The following is a 9,768-nucleotide window of genomic DNA, read 5'->3' on the forward strand; positions in this document are numbered from 1 at the left end:
TAGAGTAGTGATGTTGAGTAAAGAATGCAGAATAGATTGCAGTGGTGTAGAGTGCTATGACAGAGTGGAGTGTTGCAAAGTAGAGTGGATTGCAGTGGCAAGAGTACATTGCTTCAGAGTAGAGTGATGTTGCGTATAGTGGAGTGGTGTAGTGTAAAGAGGTGTAGAGTGGCGTAGGCAGTGGCGAGGAGGGTAGTTGTGTAGAATAGATTAGAGTGGCATAGAGTAGAGTGATGCAGAGTAGAGTGGCATAGAGTGCAGTGGCATAGAGTGCATTGGTGTAGAGTTGAGCAGTGCAGAGTAGAGTGCAGTGTCATAGAGTGCAGTGGCACAGAGTAAAGTGGTGTTGAGGAAGGCAGAATGTATGAGCAGTCAGTACAGAGAGAAAACAGGGAGAGTGAGGAACAGAAGAGAGGGAGCAGTGGGCGTGTAAGATGAGGGGGCAGTAGTAGTGGGAGGGAGAGATGAGAGAGGCTGTGAGGGTGTGGGGGAGAAATGAGAGGCTTGGAAGTGCGAGATAGATAGACTTTCCTGGTTGAAATGGGAGAGCATCATAAAAAGACAATTAAGCACACCGAACATGGTCCAAAGTAGGAAAATAGATGGGTGAGTTAAATGCCCACTGCTAACATCTGCTATGGTCAGCTATGGCACAGTGCAAGAGCAAAACTAACCCAACATTTCATCCTTCCCAGGTCAGTGAAAGTACCGTTAAATTGTGTAGCAGAGACTGCTGATGTTTAAAGTTTTTGGGAATAGCAAATATCCGGTATAGGTGCTCTATTAAACAAGCATTTGCAATGCAATAGGTCTCGCAATACGATATTTTGAGCTATTGGCATTGTAAATGACAAGGCCTTTTATTTATGTGTTTAAAAAACCTGCAATAATGAAAGCCATTGTCATTTACAATAGCAATAGGTCAAAGTTTTGAAAATGCGAGACCTATTGCATTGCAAATGCTTGTTGATATAGGTAAGAGCATGACTGGAACTGAGCTGAAGTAGACAGGACTGGAGGAGGGCAGAAGCTGGTGCAGAGCAGGAGCCAACTTGTAGCAGAACAAGAATTAGCTGAACAGGAGCTAGAGCAGTGCAGAACAGGAGCTAAAGCAGCGCAGAACAGGAGCTAGAGCAGCGCAATACAGGAGCTAGAGCAGCGCAGGTGCGAAGAATCCAAGAGCAGAAACAAGTCAAAGGATTGGCGATGCACTGGCACTCTGATCAGAGGCTCTTTATTTACTGTTAGGACAGGGACCACCTGACAGCAAGTGGCTGGTGTCTGTCTGAAGAGGAACCACCCGTCAAGGAAGATATATGAAAGGTGTTGATGTTTGGTGGGCATCTTTAAGAGCAGTCTCACCAAAGGAGAGTTGGATGGTAGCTCCCGCCCGATGTCCCCTTTGCTAGGCCAGAAATATAACAGTATAGCCCGCCAACACTTTGGAGCATTGAGGGGCATATTACCAACGAGTAGCGATATTTTTCGCTAACTAGGCTTTGCAACGATTTTTTTATCGCTAAGCATCACCGGAAATTATCGCTGAGATAACTTGCTATTAGCAACGTTTATCTCAGAAGTGATAAAAATCCTAACGCTAACTGCCAAATGAGAGATTATCGCTGGAAAACCAATGATAATCTCTCGAAGTTTGGCGTTAGCTTGATGATAGGGGCTCACAAAATTAGCCATGATATCCACCTTCCTTAGGATATCATGGCTAAGTCAGGAAAATACCAGGTGTAAAAAAGCAGCGCTAACCGTGGTTAGCGCTGCTTTTTTGTCTCTAACAGGGTTAGCGTGAAGCTTGATAATAGGAGAAATGTCGCTTAGCAACATTTCTCCTAATATTTTGCTCTGGAACGCCCACTTTGCATCTCATTGGAGATGGAAAGGGAAGCTTAGTGAAAAAGGGTGCTAACATGCAAATTTGCATGTTAGCACCCTGTGGCTGATAGGGAGATAATTTTATCTCCGCTTTCTTGGCTTTTAAAGCCGAAAAAGCAGAGCTAAACCCCTTGATAATATGCCCCTGAGTTGCCTGCAAATGGTGAAAAGCGGAGAACATAGGAACTGGCAGCAAATAGACAGGAGCAATTGACCACTTGATTGACTCTTTCCTATTAGGATATCAGCACAAAGATGAACTTTTAGAGGAGATACAATCTGGAACTTAAGTGGAGTGAATGTAAGAGAATGAATGGAGGTCTATGGATCAGGGATCTAGTCTGAAGCCTGGGAATGAAGCAGAGAAGACTCTAAGGTCTAGATGTAGGTAATTTTATTTTACCACTTCTTAAATTCCGAATGTTACCGATTTGGTATTTAAGAAGTGGTAAAATAGAGGGGGGGGGATGTAGGTATTACAGAATCGGTAAATACCGAATAGTTAAGATTCGGTATTTACCGATTCTGTAAATACCGATTCGGTAATGCCCATTGATTCCTATGGGCATTGAAGCCCATAGGAATCAATGGGCATTACCGAATCGGTATTTACCGATTCGGTAAATACCGATTCCAGCAAGGGTGCAGGGGGTGTCACTTTGACACCCTCTAGCACCCCAAATACAGGCATGTGTGCCATGTGGCACACAAAAAATGTTGCGTGACCCTTAACTGAGTAACGTCCCCTGGTCACAAGCATGATTAAACCATGTGGCACACAGACATGCCCTAAGGGCATGTCTGTCTGTTACATGGCATAGGTGTGCATGCATACATGTGCATGCACACCTGGATTCAGTATTTTACCACCCAATTGGATTGGGTGGTAAAATACCAGTCAGTCAGTCAGTCAATACATCTTTATTTCGGTTATTAAAAACCATAAAAGCAATGCAATACAAAAATTCATTATATACACATTATATACACATTAATATTTGTACAGAAATAAGATATACACATGATTGCAATTCAAAACAATATAAAACAGTTAAAATCTTTGATGCAAAGAGAAAAGAGACAAAATCTGTGTCATGAATATAAAGGCCCAACCCTATTTTCAAACAATCCTCATTCAGTTATATGTCCTCCTGATAGTGAATTCATTTGGGTGAGTCTAATTTTATTTATACGCGCTGCCGCTACCAAAAAACTGGCCACACTATAAGTAACCTGCATAAAGTCAAGCATTTGTAAATGTAGGAGGGCAGGCCTCACCTGGACGAATTTTAGTTCCTTCAGAACATGGTATAAAAAAAATTTACGGGCCACCAAATAGTGCTCGCAAAACATCACCAAGTGGAGCGTGTCCTGTGTAGAGAAACTATCACATGTGCAGGGTGGCGTATCTTCAGGGTTCTCCCACTTCAGATAGGTACCAAGTGTGAGGTGGATGAGGTTGAACCTGAATCTAACTAAAAGGAAACGATGGTAAGAGTTGGTCACGTACTTCAGATAGGGTTCCATGACTGGGGAGATCACAAGTTGATAGATTGATCTCACTGTAGGTTTCCTGAGTTCAACCTCCTCCCTATCTGACTCAAGTAAATTGAGGAAGTTGCGCTTAATCCACCCTACATCCTCATTCCTGAGACCCTGTGGTGATAGATACATTTCTGGACGCCCCAGCCTCACGCATGCCGCTCTAACATTCGCGAGCTAGGGTATTCTATGCACTCCATCCAGGGCCATACAGTCCTTGAGTATTAGGTGGTTAAGCGTGATCTCCTCATTTAGCCAGGTTTTAACCCATCGTAATAAAGGGGCAATTTTTAAGTGATCAGAAATATACCCCAAGCCTACTTCACAGTGGATAGAATATGTAGGGGATGATTGAGGGAGTGACAGAAGGGATCGTATGAACTTGTTTTCTATAATTTGGATCCCTGTTGTTGGAACATAGCCCCAAATATCAGCCCCATATGAGGCGATTGCTACGCACTTTGATTTATAGATGCGGATCATAGCCTCCATGGGTCTTGCACCCAATCTTTTTGAAAAATTCATGAGGGCTGTGGTAGATCTTGCAACCACGTTACCCTTGAGTTTCAACTGGGGGCCCCAATTCCCTCTTTCATCAAATATAACCCCTAAATAACAAAAGAAGGGTAGCCTAGAGATTGGTGTTCCATTGCATCTAAAGGTTTTGATCTTCTTGGTTTTCCTGCGTAAACCAGCCACCATTACGTGGGATTTCGAGGTGTTGATTTTTAAGTCTAAGGCCTCCATAAAGGAGCCAAAATGATCTAACAATCTTTGTAATCCAGTACCAGTCCGAGCAAGTAGGACGGCGTCGTCCGCGTACAGGAGGACCGGTATAGCCGTCCCTCCCATACGCGGGACGTCCAGGGTGGCCAGATCTAGGGATTTACCCAAAGAATTAATATAGAGCGTAAATAGGAGAGGGGCCAGAATGCAACCTTGTCTGACCCCTCTTCTTGATCTAAATTGCTCGGTACATCTGCCCTCCCTTGTAACTCTAACAGAAGCCGACAAATTCTGGTGAAGATCATTTAGAAAATTAACCAACGTAGTGTCCAAACCCATGTCCCGCAAAATAAACCATAATTTAGAACGATTGACCAAATCAAATGCGGAAGAAAGATCCATAAAACCCAAATATAGAAGCCCCTCCTTCACCACTGTGTACTTGCTAATAATAAAATGAAGGTTTAGGCATTGATCCATGGGCCCCCTGTGTGCCCTAAAACCGTACTGGAGATCAGAAAAAACCCCACTCCCCTCAAGCCAATCTCCCAATCTCTGTAAAATAACTCTGCCTAAGATCTTTACGGCAGAGTCCAGCAGGGAGATTGGCCTGTAGCAAGCAGGGTCCCCCCTGTTCCCTTTCTTGAAAATCGGAACAATAATGTAGGTTGACCAAGAAGATGGGGAGCCTGCGGTGAGTATTGCATTAAAAACGTTTGTTAGAATTTTGGACCAGAATTGTGGGTACAAGATGTAGAGATCTGCAGGGACCCCGTCAGGGCCAGGGGCCTTATGTTTGCTAGTATCTTTGATCGCCTTTTCCACTTCAGAGGTGTTAAACTTAATGGACATATTGTTTCGAGGTACAACTAAGTCTGGGGGAGTAGGGACCCCGGGCTCAATGTCATAGATGTTTCTAAAGTGATTAAGCCAACTCTCATCTTCAATTACGCAGTCCATATCTGATTTCCCCTCCTCAGTGAAAAACGACTGATTGATGACAGCCCAAAATGTTTTGCTGTCTCTCAACACATCTGTAGATTGAAGATGATCCCAGGCTTCTTCCTTAATTTGATTCTTGCGATTTGCAAGTGCCAGTTTGTATTCCTTATGAAGGTTCGCCACAATTAGCCTATCCCTAGGTCTAAGTTTCAGCGCTTTAAGTAGGGCACTATGGGCAAGTGAGCACTTTTTGTCGAACCATTTAATAAACACCTTCTCACAATGTGAGCCGTTTCTAGACTCCAAATTCTTGGAAATCCGTGAGCATATCTCTACATAGGCATCCACAACATCAACCCCTGATGCAGTGGAGTCTAAGCAGACAGCCATATTGTCCTCGGTTTCCTGTGCAAGTGTTTTAAAAAAGGTTTCTGGAATAACCTTAGGGCATGTTTGTCTGTCACATGGCATAGGCGTGCATGCACACATGTGCATGCACACCTGGATTCGGTATTTTACCACCCAATTGGATTGGGTTGGATTGGGTGGTAAAATACCGATTCTGAAAGGCCTTTGGGACTCAGAAGAGTCCCACCTACATCTAGAAGTTACAGAATCAGTAAAAATACCGATTCGGTATTTTACCGAATCGGTAAATTTACAGATTCTGTAAAATTGGCCCCCTACATCCCAAAAACCCAATTACCGGCCGGTAAATGGCCACCTACATCTGGCCCTAAATTCCTGCCTGTTGATGTTTAAGATGTTGCTTTCCTTACTCTTTGTTCTTCTTCACCGGTCCCCTTCATGCCCCTTCCTGGTTCTGGCAGTGAGGGCGTGGTGTTTCAGCACAGGTCAGGTGCCATATTAAGATGTGTTGTCTCAAGGAGACGCCATTATGACCAGATTGCTGGAAATGGTAAAGAATGATCTTAATGTGATTGAACTGTGGAGTCCTGTTCTGTTGAACAAAGAGAACCTTTCAAGGAAGTAAATACACAGATTTGAAAATGAAATAACGTAATCCACAAATATAGAGCTGAATGCTGAAAGGCTGTGCCTGCCCTACACACTACACAAGTATATACATTGTACAGTTCTGACTTAATATAGTTCAAATTAGGACAGGATTACTTAAAGTACATTCTTTAAGGTTTTGTGGTTCAAACTAAGAACTGTCTGGAGGCAACATTCGACGCATGATCCTTGCAATATATATATCTGTATGTTTGCAACAGCACATTGCTATTCCTCGCCAAAATCATGTGGTTGACTCAGCAAAATGACATCCCAAAATGACCATGAAGCATTTTGCGATGCCGATATTTTGAAGTAAAACATGTACAAGTAAAAGGAGTCAGGTTTAGGAAAAGAAGAGTGTGTACTCCAAAAGTGATCAACAAGTACTTATTTGGATAAAGATGTCGCACTGTAATCTAAAGGACTTCTGGAGTACACACTCTTCTTTTCCTAAACCTGTCTTCTTTTATGAAGCTCAAGAGGTCCAGAGCTTCGAGTGTGTCTCCAACCACCTAAAAAAGGAGCTTATATAAGCGTTGTTTAAACTTGGGAATCTATGGACCTTTCTGTTTTGCTGATCACAAGTAAAAGGAGTGTCTTGATGTCCAAAACATGAAGCATACATTTTTTTTTCTCCCAATTTAGCATAACACAATTGAGGGCAGAGCACTGCAGAAGAAACATAATGCACAATGTAACGAACACAGCTGAGCAAAACCATGGAAGAAAGTCTCAAAAACAAATATTAAAGTTACAATATATTACCCATAGGTGAAGAAAATGTCTATGGGGTGTAGAACACATTTTCTAATCATTTAAGCCTTTAATGTAACACATGCTTAGATGTTAAAGAAAAAAAACAGTACACAATTTATAAAAAATGAGCACGAAGTAGACGCCCATGTCCGTCCCCTCGGGTATAACCCACTCATTCAGATGTGCAGTGACCGGTGGAGCAAGAACCTCTTATGCCACACTTTGTGCTTCAGTTGTCTCCAGAGGAATATTATCCCTGCAAACACTTGTAAAGCCTCATATGGGAAATTTAACCTTTAAACCGTGATTCAGGCTGTTGGACTGCAGACAAATGAAACTGCACCACAATCTAAAGACAGCATACCCACAGCCAAACAAAAAAGCATCTCAAGTGCGCAAACACCTGTTTTTCCTTCATAATTATGGATACAGATACAACTTCCATATGAATCCCAGAACTAGTGGAAAGGCGCTGGCAGCATGCAACTGCAACCAGGAAATGCTGCAGCAAAGCGCACAGAGAGAATTCCAACAGGAGAAGGCATACACATACCTTGTTTGGCTTCTCCCTGGGGCTCTGGGGTCACCAAGCCCCACGCTGTTCGGGATATTCGCTCTGTGTAGCTGCCGCAGGAAGGGAGAGGAGTTTGCTCCGGTTTTAGAGCCTCGTTGTAGAAGCGCAGAGGAAATGTGCTAATGCTGATAACTTTTTTGGTTTAGAATGTGACTGCAGAAGATGGGGAAGAGGAGGCCACTCCTGAGCGCCAACTTGGAAAAGGAAGCACGCCCAGCTCTCCAGTGTTGCTGAGTATGTTCGAATTCTTATATAATACAGTGAAGCTTGCACTGTTGCCTCTCATCGAAACATTTTTTTGAGTGGGGACAAACTATATACTGCTGCCACCTATTGTCAGAGCCCCTGGAATCATGCTATTTTACCCCTTCTCTGTTTTCCGCATAATGATGGATTCCCACAAGATCCATCACTTGCTGCATAACTTGTAGATTTCAACAAAAAAAGTATTCTAGCTTATATGGAAGAAAAGTTAAAAAAAATAGTCGATATGGATAACCTGGCAGTGGAGGGTCCTTTGCAAGGAAAATTGTTCAGTTGTCTGTTGCTTTCTTTTTGTATTAAACAGAAACTTTTCTTTTTGATTTTGAAACACAATTTTCTTGGTTTTATTTGGAAAAAAGAACACAGGAAGCAGTAAACAGACTTTATCAAGTGTAGCACATAAATGATTGGTTATTGGCATACATCAACAATGCCCAGGCAGTAATAGCATGTGAAACAAGCATTGGTAGCGCCACAGTGCTTTTTGTTCTTCTGGCAGGGTGGGTAACATGGACAATAAGAAACTGGGAGGGTACGTCAACGGGAGGATAAAAAAGCACAAAACACGTGGGCAGCACTGGTCACGTCAGAGCATATTGTTTTCTTATAGCTCATGGGGGTGGGCCACCCATACACCGATAGGGTGATAAGTGGGAAGGAAGAAGCAACTCAGACAACAGGAGGGTGGGTTGGGGTGGAAAGAAGAAACATGGACAAGGATGAGGGGTGGGAGGGTGACAAGCAAAACAGACAATGGTAGAGTGCAGGCTGGGAGGGAAGAAGCAAGACAGGTAAGGGTGGAGTGCAGGCTGGGAGGGAAGAAGGGAGACAGGTAAGGGTGGAGTGCAGGCTGGGAGGAAAGAAGCAAGGCAGATAAGGGTGAAATGCAGGCTGGGAGGGAAGAAGGGAGACAGGTAAGGGTGGAGTGCAGGCTGGGAGGGAAGAAGGGAGACAGGTAAGGGTGGAGTGCAGGCTGGGAGGGAAGAAGCAAGACAGATAAGGGTGAAATGCAGGCTGGGAGGGAAGAAGGGAGACAGGTAAGGGTGGAGTGCAGGCTGGGAGGGAAGAAGGGAGACAAGTAAGGGTGACATGCAGGCTGGGAGGGAAGAAGGGAGACAGGTAAGAGTGGAGTGCAGGCTGGGAGGGAAGAATGGAGACAGGTAAGGGTGAAATGCAGGCTGGGAGGAAAGAAGCAAGACAGGTAAGGGTGGAGTGCAGGCTGGGAGGGAAGAAGGGAGACAGGTAAGAGTGGAGTGCAGGCTGGGAGGGAAGAAGGGAGACAAGTAAGGGTGAAATGCAGGCTGGGAGGGAAGAAGGGAGACAGGTAAGAGTGGAGTGCAGGCTGGGAGGGAAGAAGGGAGACAGGTAAGGGTGGAGTGCAGGCTGGGAGGGAAGAAGGGAGACAGATAAGGGTGAAATGCAGGCTGGGAGGAAAGAAGCAAGGCAGGTAAGGGTGGAGTGCAGGCTGGGAGGGAAGATGGGAGACAGGTAAGAGTGGAGTGCAGGCTGGGAGGGAAGAAGGGAGACAGATAAGGGTGAAATGCAGGCTGGGAGGGAAGAAGGGAGACAGGTAAGGGTGGAGTGCAGGCTGGGAGGGAAGAAGGGAGACAGATAAGGGTGAAATGCAGGCTGGGAGGGAAGAAGGGAGACAGGTAAGGGTGGAGTGCAGGCTGGGAGGAAAGAAGCAAGACAGATAAGGGTGAAATGCAGGCTGGGAGGGAAGAAGTAAGACAGGTAAGGGTGAAATGCAGGCTGGGAGGCAAGAAGGGAGACAGGTAAGGGTGGAGTGCAGGCTGGGAGGGAAGAAGGGAGACAGATAAGGGTGAAATGCAGGCTGGGAGGGAAGAAGCAAGACAGGTAAGGGTGAAATGCAGGCTGGGAGGGAAGAAGGGAGACAGATAAGGGTGAAATGCAGGCTGGGAGGGAAGAAGCAAGACAGGTAAGGGTGAAATGCAGGCTGGGAGGAAAGAAGCAAGACAGGTAAGGGTGGAGTGCAGGCTGGGAGGAAAGAAACAAGACAGGTAAGGGTGGAGTGCAGGCTGGGAGGGAAGAAGGGA

The sequence above is a fragment of the Lissotriton vulgaris genome, unplaced genomic scaffold, assembly GCF_964263255.1.
Source record: "Lissotriton vulgaris unplaced genomic scaffold, aLisVul1.2 SCAFFOLD_5683, whole genome shotgun sequence".
In the NCBI taxonomy this organism is placed as follows: domain Eukaryota; kingdom Metazoa; phylum Chordata; class Amphibia; order Caudata; family Salamandridae; genus Lissotriton; species Lissotriton vulgaris.